Raw genomic sequence first — 14,365 nt, forward strand, 5'->3', positions numbered from 1 at the left:
TTTTTACTTTGTCTGAGATTCATGATTGCCACCACTGACTTTTTCACTTTAGTCAAAACATCAGAGATTCTGTTTCAGTCTCTTATTTTAACTATGAACTTTTCTGTTCCAGTTATGTTTCTTATAGTAATAGTATAATATAGTATAGTATAATAATATTGTTGGATTCTGGTTTCTAATCTGCTCTGCTATCTTTCATTTTATAGATGAGCTCATTCTATTCATATTCACAATTATATATTTTCCTTTATCCTTTTCTTTGTTTTCCCCCTGCCTTTACTTTGTTTTGCTTCTAACTAACCCCTTTCTAATCTACTCTTCTGCTTATCCCATTCCCTTTTCCCTAGATCCTCTTCTTCTCTCAAATGCCTGTTGTGTGAAATCTATTTCTGTACCCAACTCTGGGTATGTATGTGTATTTTTCCCTCTTATGACCAGTTCAGATGAGTGAGGTCTGTTCCTTCCCAATTCATCTTTTTGAGAGAAGTAGAAAGGGAATAAGATAGGAGGTAGTGGGGTGGGGAATAATATAAGTAAGAGAAATGGGGATGTATGTAATTAACAAGCTCATAGAAGAATAAGAAGGGTAGTGGTGGGAAGGAGAGTAATATAAGGGAGGAGGAAGAGGTGGAGTGAATATAAAAAATGAATTCTTTTCTTTGCTGTACAGACTTCTATTAGTGCATTCCATTTATATGAAATAATTTTCCTCATTCTTCTTCTCCCTTCCCTATCTCTCCTTTAAGTTCCTCTTCTCTTTCCATTGTTCCTTTAAGATCAACAAGATATAACAAGAACCACACCCAGACCATATCTAATTAGACTCCTTACAAAGACTGATAATGGAGTTCTGAGGGACTCTATCATCTCTCATAAAAATGTAAACAATCCTGTTTAGACCCTTAAGATGGTTGGGTCATGTTTACCTTTTTACACTTCTCTAAACTCCTCACAAGAGGGCCAGATTCTATCTCAAGAGTTAAAGCTGAGGGGGCAGCTGGGTAGTTCAGTGGATTGAGAGCCAGGCCCAGAGATAGGAAGTCCTGAGTTCAAATCTGACCTCAGACACGTCCTAGCTGTGTGACCCTGGGCAAGTCACTTAACCCCCATTGCTTAGCCCTTACTGCTCTTCTGCCTTAGAACCAATACATGGTATTGAGTAAAATGAGCAAAATGAAATCACTGAAGTCACTTTTGTTTCAACCCTACACCCACACCTGACACATATCGCACCTTTTCTGATATGATCTGGGACTAGGACTGTAACAGGAAAAGGCGATCCTGCCAATCCTGCACAACCTGTCAGGAAAAACCTGAAATACAGAAAATGGTGTCAACAAAGTTCACAGCCTGGTGACAGGTCAATACCATCTTCTTAATACTCAGATTTTTATTTTGTAACTATTTATTGAAATTAAATGTGATTTCTCTTGATTTTTCTTGCCTTTTTGGGGGGTAATGTGACTAATGTGAAAATGTTTTGCATAACTTCACAAGTATAATAGATATATTGCTTGCCTTCTCAATGGGTGGGGGAAGGGCTGAGAGCAAGGGAAGGTGGAATTTTAATTTTTTTTAAAAGAATGTTTAGAAAAATAAACAATTTTTTTTTCAACTGCATGTGAGAGGCAGTGAGGTGCTCAATGGATTGAGAGCCAGACCCAGAGATGGGAGGTCCTGGCTTCAAATCTGGCCTTAGATACCTCCTAGCTGTGTGACCCTCGCAAGTCACTTAACCTCAAGCCCTTACCACTCTTTTGCCTTAGAACCAATACAGAGAAAGGTTCTGCATTTATGAAATTAAGGCCAACAATTACCTTCAAGATAACTAAATATCAAGTTGGCCACCAGGAGCTAACTTGTTCCATATGACCAAACAGAAACCACCAAATCTGAAAAGGCAAGGTGCAGGCTAATATGAACTATATTTCCTCTCATTTCAAACTCTGTGTAACTCTTGACAAGGTCAATTAACCTCTATGTACTTTATCTACTTGCATATTTGCCTTCATTAGTGGAGAGGGTTCCCACACCAATCACAGATCTCAGAAACTTAAGTATTTTTGCCTGTTCTAAAGCCCATATTTTCAATAGTGTGGCTATTCCTTCTGGTGCAGACCATGTCCCTTCAACCTCACAATGATGGAGAAGAGCTGTGTTTCTCCTTAAAATTTAAAAGATAGCCCTTTAAGACTATTTCTGATGGGTGTAACACCAGCTCAGTAAAGCTTGATGCTTCGTGAAAAAAGTATAGCTAAATCCCACCTCTCGGAGGCAGGATGAAGAATAAATGTAGAATGCTGCCTACTCTCACAGACAACATTTTTTCATATGATTATGTATCTTTGATTTCTTCTGTCAAAAACTGCCTATTCATATCCTTTGACCATTTATCAACTGGGGAATGACTCATATTTTTACACACTGACAGATATGATTAATATGTTGATTCACTTTTTGGCTGTATTTATTTGTCTTCTAAGAAAGAACAGAGGATTGCCGGAAAAATTGGAAAGCAGTCTGGAAGAAACTAGGTATAGGCCAACATCTTACCATTTACCAAAATAAAGTAGAAATGAATACATAACCTAGATATAAGGGAGATATCAAAATGCTCTAAATCATTATTGATTAGAAATGCAAATTAAAACAACTCTGAGGAACCATATCACATCTAGAAGATTGGCCAAAATGAAAGAAGGGGCATATGATACAAGCTGGAGAGGATGTGGAAAAATCAGGGCACTAATACACCTTTGGTGGAAATGTGAACTAATCCAACCACTCTAGAGGGCAATTTGAAATTATGTCAGAAAAGTTATTAAATCCTTTGACCCTGCTCAGAAGGCCTTTAAAAGCTGTCACCCATCAAGGTTGCTCTTATCCAGAGATCTCGGAGTATTCTTGGGCCCAAATACCAAATCCATATAAGGCACAGAGAAAGGAAAGACACATGAAAGGCCTTTGGACTCCCTTTACTGAGCTGCTTTATTTTAGCCTATGTTGTCAGGTATCTCCAACATTCTGTCATAAAAATGCACATTCTTTTCCAGCTATCTTTCTTAGGCAAATAACTGGATCTCCTAAAATAGGCTACACAGGTCAGGAAACGAGCAGTTATGAAGTGCTCACCATTCTGCCAAGCAATGTGCTGGAAAGGAAAGAGTACTGGATTTGAAGTCAGAGGATCTGGCTTAAAACCCTGCTTCTCATACTTGTCAGCTGGTAGGTAACCTTTGGCAAGCAAGTCATTACCTTTCTCTGGGTCCCAGTTTCTTCCTCTGCAAAATGAGAGTTTAATCACCTGCCCAGAAGCTACACTTGCCTAATTTGTTGTGGGCATTCCATTTATTTTAATAGTATCTACGCTTTGAAGCCCAAATAAGAGGTAAATAATAAGCATGAAATAACTACAAAAGACCCCAAATTCAAGGGGAGGGAGAAAAGTTGAACTTCAGGGGCATTCATAAAGATAACAAGAGAAGATTTAGATTTGGGAGAGACAGGATAAGTGCCTTCAAGTATTTGGAGGGCTGTCATATTGAAGAGTTCTTATATGTGTTCTAATTGCTGCCAGAGGGTGGAATGGGGAGTAGTTAAGTGGACACTACAATGATAGAGGTTTTTGGCTTTATGTAAGTTAAAAACTTCCTAATGATTTTGCCTGTCCAAAAGTGTAATAACCTACCTCAAGAAGAGTCAAGTCCCTCCCATAGGTAAAGACTGAATGGTCAGGAAGATCGTACAGAAGAATCTGTATTGAACTAGATGACCTCAGAGTTTCCCTCCAATTGAGTTTCTGTACAATTAGATCATGTCTTAAATCTCTCCTACTCTAAATCCTATAATCCTGTAAACTAAAACTAGGTTGTGCTCCATCTACTGAGAAATCAAAGTTTCTGCACAAACAAGGAGAAAAAGGTTTCATTACCTGCTGTTATCAATATAACACACTGATTCCTAAGAACCAAAAGAAATCTTAATTTCAAGTTAACTGCCTAGATCTTTCCCTTCTTGAGACTGATTTCTCTTGGTTCTCTGAGGAGCCTGCATTAAATGTGCATTAGGATCAGGGGCTCTATGAAAAAAAAAATACAGCAAATCAACAACTGTCATCTAAAATTAATCTTTTCTTCTTGACTGGGTTCAACAACGGCTGCCCTACATAAATTCTCCGACTGTCAACATTATATACCACTGTCAGATTATTGCTATTATCATCATTATCATTCCCTACTGACAATATGACATAAGTGGCCTGAAGTAAAAATATTTTTTTCTCTATATAAAGGAAATGATCTGATCTCAAAGGGTTGCTGTGATTTATCAGGGTTACCCAAGCATCAGGATGTATATAATGGCACAAAGTGACTAAAGTATGAGGGAGATGAGCTCAAGACAAGGTGACAGCCGTCTTCTATCCTCAATGTTCCTTTGTTTCAGTGATTGCTTCTGAAAGGGTCTTCTCTATTTTAAGGGAACGTGTAAGAGCAGAGGCCCAGAACAAAGCAGATTTCAACAAGTGAGACAAAAATCCCAGCTGTAAACATACAAGAAGGCTAACATGGGTTTTGTCTTAACTTTTCAAGACCACTATGTTTTCAAAGAATATTTGTTTAGATGTCAAATGTGAATGTCTAGATTAACAGTCAACAAAAAGTAGGGATTAGAATATGAGGCTTGAAATTAATTAAAGATTTTTTTTTTAAGAATGAGGCTTGTCTTCAGGAAGACCTGGGTTCAAATTCTAACTCTGTGATTCACTAACTATATAAGATTAGGAAAATCATTTTTAATGACTACTAGGTACACTTCAAGAAACTCCCTAAAGTTTTTCTACCTAAAAAGAATACGCCTAATGTCTTCTTGCTACACTTATAACCATGCCAGGAATTTCCTAAGCTGTTCAACAAGAAAGATTCCCACATTCAAGTAAACCTGGGTTCTTAACCTAGGATTTGTGAATAATTTTTACAAAATATTTTAATGACTGTATTTCAATAGAATTTATTTCCTTTGTGATTTTCCTGTCCTATAGAATGTCCCACAAACAGTGGTGTAATTTTAGGTGTTTTTTTAAAATAACTTTAATATTTTTACTTTTTTAGTAAGTTTTAATAACTTCAAAAGTACAAAGGCCACAAGCTTACAGAAAACATCATTTCAAAGTTCATTTAAACTTTTAGTATACTTATTTTGTTTGCTGAATAATAATTTTATTATAATTTGATATAATTTACATTTTAATTATAATCTAAAATGATATTGTAAACATAAATTAACAAGATGGGTCATCTTGTCATGACACTGCATTATGTGACACTTTCTGGATGACTTTCGCAGTCCAGGGAATCAGTAAAGAAAGTCATCTTGCTTGGCCACCTTGGTCACCTGATCTCCATTAGATCCCTTCTTGTAGGGTCTCACAAATTGTGGTGGATGCATCAAAACCTCATTCTTTGAATGATCTTAAGGCTAAAATTCCAACTGCAATCCTTTTAGTCCCTAAGAAGCAGATGGTGAAAGTTTTTTACAAATTTCAAAAATCAGCCAGAGTCATGATGCTGCATGTTAATAGGAAACATAGGAATATTTGAAATTTTAAAATATCCTTTCAAATGTTTTTTGTAAATTTGTAGCCTTTATATTTCTGAAGTTATTAAAGCTTTAAACTCCCGGTAAGACTTTTGGTACACTCTGTTTTTCATTTTTTGCATTTAAAAACATCCTGAGAATGGGCCCATAGAGTACCTCCAGACTACCAAAGGGATTCATACATAACACACACAAAAAGTTAAGAATCCCTTGGTGTGAATTGAAATGTTCCATGAACACATATCATCCTTACCCACCCATATCAATGAAACATGTAGAAAATACATATGCAGATCCATGGCACTATTTCTGAATAACAACCAACCTAAGAGGTTCAAGGGAAGGATCAAAATAAGGAATGAAAACTCCTCTGTTAGCATGAACACCTATTAACTATTACTCCCAAATTAGCTTCCACTCCACTCCACTGACTCCACTCCATTCAGATAAGACTCCTTCCCATCTTTTATACTTCCTCTACTTGCTTCCCCAGCTTTTCCTTCTATTTAAAAATTTCCATCTCCATCAAGATTTAGCTTGCACATAGTAGATCCTCTATTGAGACGTCATAAACAAGATTAGAAGGTAAGGTTAGTTTCCATGCTAAGATTACAAATCCATCTCTGTTGTATGGCCTGCACAGTGCTACCACACATTTGCTTATAAGTAGCTATTTAATATTCTTGTGTACAGAATAGGAAATGAATCTCAAGCCCTCTTCTACTTGGATTTTATAGCCCAATTCTCCAGAACCTTAGCATTAGGCATAGAACACTAAGAAAATAAGTTATTAGTCAATAACAAAACCCAACTTCCAATGAGAAGGTACATTTTCTAAAAACATAGACATTGCCCAATCTTCTCTGCAAAGAGCAAAAATCAAGGAACACCTAAATCACAAAGCATTTCTTCCTAGACCCCAAAATATTCAGTCTTCAAAAGGGGACAGATATCCCCTAGGTCCATTAATCCACAAGTATGTGTAGTGGTAATGTGCTAGGCAACAGTGAGCCAGGCACATTAGAAATAGACACCAAAATGAAGCAGCCACTCTCTAGGAAACTTCTATTCTTTGGGGACAGACTTGGAATATCTGTACGTCAGCCACCCAACTCCACAAGAGATGAAGTTGCCATAGACTTGGTAATGCCACTGTAAGTGAAAAAATATCAGAAAAGCTGCTTCTGTGTATCTTAAAGAATACCCTTGGCTCTTCTAGGTATATCACCTCATCATACAATGCTATCACCTGGAGCCCTGGAGAATACAAACATCTGAAGAGAGATTCAGGATGGGAGAACAGTTAGAATAGTTTCCCAGGAACATGGATAGTGTTATCTTGAAGAATGGAATCTAAGGAGCAGCTAATAGCTTATAGTTCATATCATAGCTCAACAAATTGAAAGCCAGGCCTAGAGCTGGAAAAGTCTTGGGTTCAAATCTGGCCTCAAAAACTTCCTGCTTGTGTGAACCTGGGCAAGTATCTTAACCTCCATTACCTAGCCCTCACTTGCTTTCCTGCCTTGGAACCAATGGTTCCAAGACAGAAAATAAGGGTTTTTTTTTTTTTTTAAGGCATCTAGCATCACTGCATCACTCACTCTGTATTAAGTTCTGAAATTATAACCTCAGTAAATATAATCACTACATAATGACTTACATTTATGCAGTACTTTAAAATTTCAAAAAGTTTTATTCACAAATACCCTGAAGTCAGAATCATAAATATCATCCCCATTTTTTAAATGGGGAAAACTGAGGCTTTAAGAGATTATGGGACAGCTATATGTATGGCTATACACATTGGCAAGCATCAACTGATATTTATACCCAAGTCCCCTAACCACACTCTATACTCTGTTTCTTAAACCTCATTAACTGATAGTAAATGTGAATGATGTTCCACTGGGCCACTAAAAATGGCTACTGGGGCTCTAGGGGTGGTCACTAGTATAAGTTCGGAGAGCATTTTTAAAAAATCAGTCAACCCCAACTAGGTAAAAAAAAAAATACCAGTGATGAGAATTTGCCAATGTCTCTTTCAACCCAAAATAGGAGACCCACTCAGTAAGCAAGTATTGGGAAGGAAGAAATAACTAGCTGGCCCTACCAACTGACTCCATTATGAACTCTTTTTTTCCCCCCACAAAGCACAAAAACTCTTTTATTTGGACAGTTTTCCCCCAAAATTAAACAGAAGCAAAAAACCAAAGCCATTTGAGTTCATCCTTTCCTTATCACCTGCCTTCACAAGCCACCAAAATAAATAAATGACTCAGTGGAACGACATTGAATTCAAATAAAGAAACATCATTAAGTGCCTGTTTTCACTGGGCTGGGAGTTGAAGATAGAAATGTAAAACGGCATCCTCACCCTTGACAAGCTTCATGCTATTGGAGGTACACAACTAGTAACTAAGTAAATATTGAGTGAATGTGACGGAGGCAAACAAGAGAGTCAGACAATGGGCTAAGAAAACTAAAGGAGCAAGATAATTTAACTGGAAAGAATTCAAATGAAATTATAAGTCTGAACCAATAATGATAAAGTCCTATTCTGAGTCTAACTCTCAAAGCATATTTACTTTGGTATTCACTTTAAAGAAATCATACAAATCCTGCTTTCACAACACATGATGGTTGATTATCAAATATCTATCAAGTACAATGAGTAAATGTCAAAAATACATCTAAAGAAGCACAGGCAGAGTCAAACTGGGCATGGAAACAGAAATGTCCAGTAACCCATGAGCTTGTAAACCTAAAAAGTTAATTAATGTTCGGGTATCCTGGCCCACTGACTTCCTCCTTCTGCCATGTTTTCTTTTTTTCCTAATTAGATGAAAAAAATTTTAACATTCATTTCCTAAAAAGTTGAGTTCCAAATTCTCTCTTTCCTTCCCCTCTTCCTCATTCAGAAGGTAAACAATTTGATACAGGTTACATATATGCAGTCAGGCAAAATATATTTCCATACTAGTCCAAAACACAGATCCCCAAAACCCAAAACAAGGACAAGTAAATTTTTTAAAAATATGATCTCATCTTTATTCAGCCTCCATCAGTTTTTTTTTTCTGAAAACGGATAGCATTTTTCAGGATGAGTCCTTCAGAATTGTCTTAGATCAAGATATTGCTGAGAATAGCTAAGTCATTTACAGTTAATCATTATATAATATTGCTGTTATTATGTACAATGTTCTGGTTCTGTTCATTTTACTTTGCATCAATTTATAGAAAGGTTTCCCAACTTTTTCTGAATTATCCTGCTCATCATTTCTTATAGCACAATAGTATTTCAACACAATCATATATCACAACTTGTTCAGACATTCCCCAATTGATTGGTATCCCCTCAATTTCCAATTTCCACCACAAAAAGGGCTGCTATAAATATTTCTGTACTTGTAGTTCCTTTTCTTTTTGTTGTTGTTGTTGTTGACCTCTTTGGAATACAGACTTATCCTACCATGTTTTCTGATGGGGAATGGGGAAAGAAAGGCCTTCCTCTATATACCCTGAAAGTGGCAAAGTATGCCTGAGGCCTGTTAGATGTTATCTGTTTTCCTATAAAGAGGTCAAAGCAAGTTGAGCCAGGTATGCCTGGTTTCCATGTATGACAGTCAACAGAAAAAGGAATTGATTCCTCACCAGACTGTGCAGACACTTACAGTGTACCACCCCTGCTGGGTGATACCACTGTTCTAAAATCTTTGTATGTCCTTTGATTATGGGATATTATACCATGAATAAGTGTCCACTATCAAAATTCTGTTTCAAAGCCCATTACTACCTTACTTTCCTTAATTCCAACCCCTTTTCCACTTACCCCTCAGACAAACATGTTCAATGTCTCTTTAGTTTCAGGAATGGAAAATGCATGTTAAGTCTGTCAACCCAGAGGCAAGGAAAATAAAGTACACAAACTAGGATGCTGACAACACACTGTAATTTGGAGCTGGAAGACTTGGGTTTGAATTCCAGATCTGCTCCACTTACTCCCTTCTATAATGTTGGGCAAATCACTTTTATTTCCTAGGTCTCAGTTTACTCAACTGGAAAATGACCTTTTAGGTTTCTTCCAATTCTAATAATCCAAGGATTCCTGTGGGAGAAAAGACTGTTAATAGTTGGCATTAAAAAAAAAAAAGATTGATCCAAAAATATAATAAAAGCAATACACAATTATGAAAGTTACAGATGTGAATATTCCATAGGAAATAAAAATGTCAACTTAAAATATTGGTCAGATTTCAACAAATATTTATTAAGGGACTACTATGTTTTCAAGGCACTGTGCCAAAACATTTTTAAGACTAAGGAAATTGCATTTCTAATTTTCTGGTTTCTTAATCCTGTTTTTCACTCTTCTGTTCATTATAAGCTAAAGATTCAAATGATATTTTATAAGGAAAGAAAACTGAGGAAGGGCAGTCCCCTACCCCACCTTTCCAGAAATTTAAGAACTCCTAATGCTGTACAACATCCGGCAGAACTCAGAAGGCAAAGAACATTTCAAGTAAACATTCCCATTAGAGGTGGACATGTGTATCTGAACAAAAGCCTAGCCTGTAGAAACAGAAACACCATGAGGAGTGTGCAGTTTTCAATGTCTTGGGAGAAAAAATGAATCTGGATCTCTTCCACAAAGAGAAAATAAATACTCCAGAACCTATCTAAAGTAAAAACTGAAATCAATAAGCATCAAGGATAGGAAAAGACTGGGAGCCACAGCAGAAGAAAGCCAGGAAACTTAAGTTCCGATACCAGCTCTACCAACTACTCACTTTGTAACATTGAGGAAGTCACTGGACATCTCTCTGGACCTCAGTCTCTTCACCTGAATGAAAATGAGGGAATTGGGCCAGAGGATCTCTACGGTCCTTTTTCAAGCTCAAATCTTATAATCCTTTCATCTTTTTGAGGATTTGAATGGTCCTCTTCATCATCAATCTACCCAACCTAATAACTACAAATAATAAAAAATAAATGGGTTAGATTTTTATCTAAAACTTTTTCTGTGTCATGGTAATCTAGGGGAAGCCTCTGGATCCCTTCTCAGAAATGTGTTTTTATATAAGAAAAGGAAATTCTAAATTTCAGTTAGAGGTTAGTGAAAATAAATCTATAATTATTTTCCTATCCAAGTTCACAGCCCTCCTTGAAATCTATTCACAGACTCGAGGTTAAGAACTGCTGATCTAGGGTCAGCAAGGTAGCACAGAGCATAAAGTGCTGGGTCTAAGGTCAGGAAGATCTAGGTTCAAATCTGGCCTCCGACATTTTCTAGCTGTGTAACCCCTACTACCTAGTCCTTACCACTTTTCTGCTTTAGAGTCAATACTTAGTATGAATTCTAATACAGAAGTAAAGGTTTTTTTAAAAAACACAATGCTGACTTAAATCAAGTTAAAGAAATACAACAAACAACTAGGCAGCTAGGGGAGAGAGAGACATTCAATGAGAACTCCTCCCACTGAATTATCTGAATTACTTCAATACAGCAAGGATCAGTGATTTTATAAATGAATGTGCAAATATCATCTTCACCAATGCAGACTGGACTCCTCTACAATTTAGTGTTATCATTTTGTAGACAGCCATGGCCAAAACATCATCATTGCACAACCAACCTGGTAACAAGGCTCTCTAAACTTGGTCAAGCTCTTCCTCAGACAAAAAATTTCAAGTATATCCCCTGGCCTAAACTGGGAAGCCTTCAAGGTTGGTTAGGTCCTCTCAGGCTTTATTAAAGAACAGGTCAGGCCCAGAACACTTTCATGAGACAAGTGATGAAAGCCTTAGTGAAACACTGCCAAAATCCCTAATTTAGATACCTGGCAGGGCTTAAAAGCCACACTATTACTAGTTAGCATTTTGATTTTATGCTCTAAAATGATAATTTAAACAAATATTTGTTCTTTGAAATCCCAGAAAAAAAGGAAAAGTACAGAATGCATTTATCTTGTAGACAAGGAGATCAAATACCTTGTGTAATTCAGTAGTAAACTTGCCATCAACCCTAAGAACTGAGCCTACTGAGCAGCTCTTGGCAAAGTCAGGAAGGCTTCTATGTTCTGCACAGAATAAAGTATCATGGAATTGGTGTCTCCGAAGGAAATTGTTTTGATATCCTAACAGGAAAGGTCTCAGGCCAAGCTCACATGTGTGAAACTGGCTCACTCTAAAATGGTTCTCAGGGGCAGAGGGAGCTACCCTGACTATTTTAATTGAGAAAACAAATTCATCTTAGTATCCTCAAGGAATGATTCTTATCTAGATGAAATCTGATCCCTATTTTCCATTTTTAATCTTTTAGTGTTAGGGAAAGGGAAACACCAACAAGAATAAAGGAAGTCTGCTATGAGTTGGTAAATTTAAAATTTGATAAAAATAACTTTATTTGTGTAGTATATTTTCCCCCTTCTCATCTACCAAAAAAAAAAAATTTGCTCAGTACAGGGTGGTGTAGAAGAAAGAACACTGCTTTAGAGACATGGATCAGCTCTGATACTTGGTAGTTGTATGACCTAAAACATGTAACTAACCTTTTTGAGGGACCTCAATTTTCTTATCTGTAAAATGAATGAGATTGAACTAGATTATTTAGAAGAATCTTTCCATCCAAATGAAATGATTTCACGGATATACCTGTCGGGCCAACAGGCAGTGGGAACAGGAAAAGGAAGCCCAATTTCCTGTTGACCCACTGGAAATGCAATATTATTGGGGTTTTTCAAATCATCTTCACTTCCTTATTCTCATATCCTTTATTCCCTACAAAACATAATTGGTAGTAACTGGCCTAATATTTCTGCATCACAACAGGCTATCCAGTACTCTTCTAGTGTAACATCAAAAGGATGATTTCAAATCATCTGCAAACTTAACAGCCTCTGCCTAGCTCTGATGAGTAAATATTCCACTTTAGAAATGAAGAAACAGAGGCACAAGATGATACAATTTATCCTGAATCATAAAGGAAGACACTTCAAAGTTGGGATAAAGAAAACTATTCACAAAAGACTATGAAGAAAAATTTATTGTATGATTTACAAGCAAAAGACAAGTAGCCCTTTCTACATCCATTTACAGCTGACTTCTCCAGCCTTACTTCTCATAACTGCCACTCATATGGCTGCCAAACTGGACTGAAAACTGGCCGTGAGCTTCACCTGCCTTCCCCCATGCCTGGAATGGTCATATTCCCTTCTCTCTGACAGCCTTCAAACACATGAACTTCTATTACTGCAGGAGTAGCAAAATCCAGAATCATCATCCTCCCTCCTCCTTCTCCAGGCTCTCTAGGAGGGACCATTTTCTATATGAAGCTCTCCTTGATCCAAAGGGCTTTCTCCCTCTCTCCCAGGATTTTCCGAATGTACTCTGAATACATTCTCTTTGTTCTTCCACATATTAGGCATTTCTGAAGAGATGTTTTATTTTCCTTCTTTGTACATTTAGTAGCAGTTTGTGAAAAAGCACTCCATTTTTCCAAATTTGTATTTCTGTCACCTAATATAGAGAACATACTTAATTAAGATACTTTTATTTTTCTTATTCAACTCAATGCAGATTAAGTGCCTGGAAAGACACATATGAAAAACCACATGCTCCTGTCTTCAAGGATTACAATAAAACAACAACTACAACTTTTCTGAATGTCTTTTGTTTTTCTACCATAGGCCTTTCTAAATACACATCTGTCATAAAAACATAGAAGAAAAACAACTGCTTGAATACATGGATCTAAGGGATATGGTTGGGGATGTTGACTCTAAATGAACATCCTAGTGTAAATAACAACATGGAAACAGGTTCTGATCAAGGACACAAGTAATACCCAATGAAACTGCACATTGGTGCGGGAAGGGTGGGTGGAGGGGAGGGAGGGAAATAATGTGATTACTGTAACCAAGGAATAATGTTCTAAATTGACTAAATAAACTAATTCAAATGAAAAAAATAAATAAATACACATCTGTCCCTCACTGCTTTCCCCATTACCAACAACAAGCACCAAAAAAAAAAGAGAGAGAAAAAAACACCACGCAGGCAACTGTGTCTGCTAGCAGATTCCCTTATTCTGCTGTAGCAGGCCTGCAAACTCTTCAACAGGAAGGAAGGCAGGCATGTTTCATTCTTGTTTTCCTGATTGTTTATTACATCGATCAATACTGCTATTACAAATAAGGCGCAAACAATCAAATAGGAAATTGGAATTATCTAAGAGGCAGCAAAAGAAACATGTAAAACGTCTTTATTTCATAAGAAACAATCAATTAAAGACCATCTAACTTTATAAGCACACTATTAAAGCTAGCACTACATAATACATATATCCAAAAAGGTTCTGGGCAGGATGATCTCACAGGACCACAGCAGCGTTTCCCTTAGTATTGAGACTGCCATTCCATTATTGTGGTAGGGTAGGTTACTTTTTCTGCAACCCTCAAGCAGTCTCTTTATCTATCTACTGCTTAATCAGTACAGAAGTTCAGGAAAGCATAATTGAGTCATGACAAAGAAGAATCAAACATTTCCAGGAAATTAACTGAGTGGAGAGTTCACTAAGGGGAAAGAACAAGTGGTATAAAACCATTTGTATAAAACCATTGTATAAAACCTCCACAAAGACAAAGTAGGGCACCTCTGTGTGAAGCTGCCAGTCTTTAAAACAAACCCTATTAAGCCTTGTTTTAATTAAACAAGCATTAATTAGTCACTCTGTGCCAGACACTATGTCAAACCTTGAGAATACACTTAGCAA

At 36.9% G+C, this 14,365-nt stretch overlaps 1 protein-coding gene across 6 annotated transcripts in view; it reads right to left on the minus strand.

Annotated features, from left to right (window-relative positions):
* The window catches only part of RANBP10 (RAN binding protein 10), a 158,534-nt gene that overhangs the window by 118,353 nt on the left and 25,816 nt on the right, over nt 1-14,365 (minus strand). The window lies entirely within an intron of this gene.

Source organism: Monodelphis domestica, chromosome 1 (genome assembly GCF_027887165.1).
Source record: "Monodelphis domestica isolate mMonDom1 chromosome 1, mMonDom1.pri, whole genome shotgun sequence".
Taxonomy (NCBI): Eukaryota; Metazoa; Chordata; class Mammalia; order Didelphimorphia; family Didelphidae; genus Monodelphis; species Monodelphis domestica.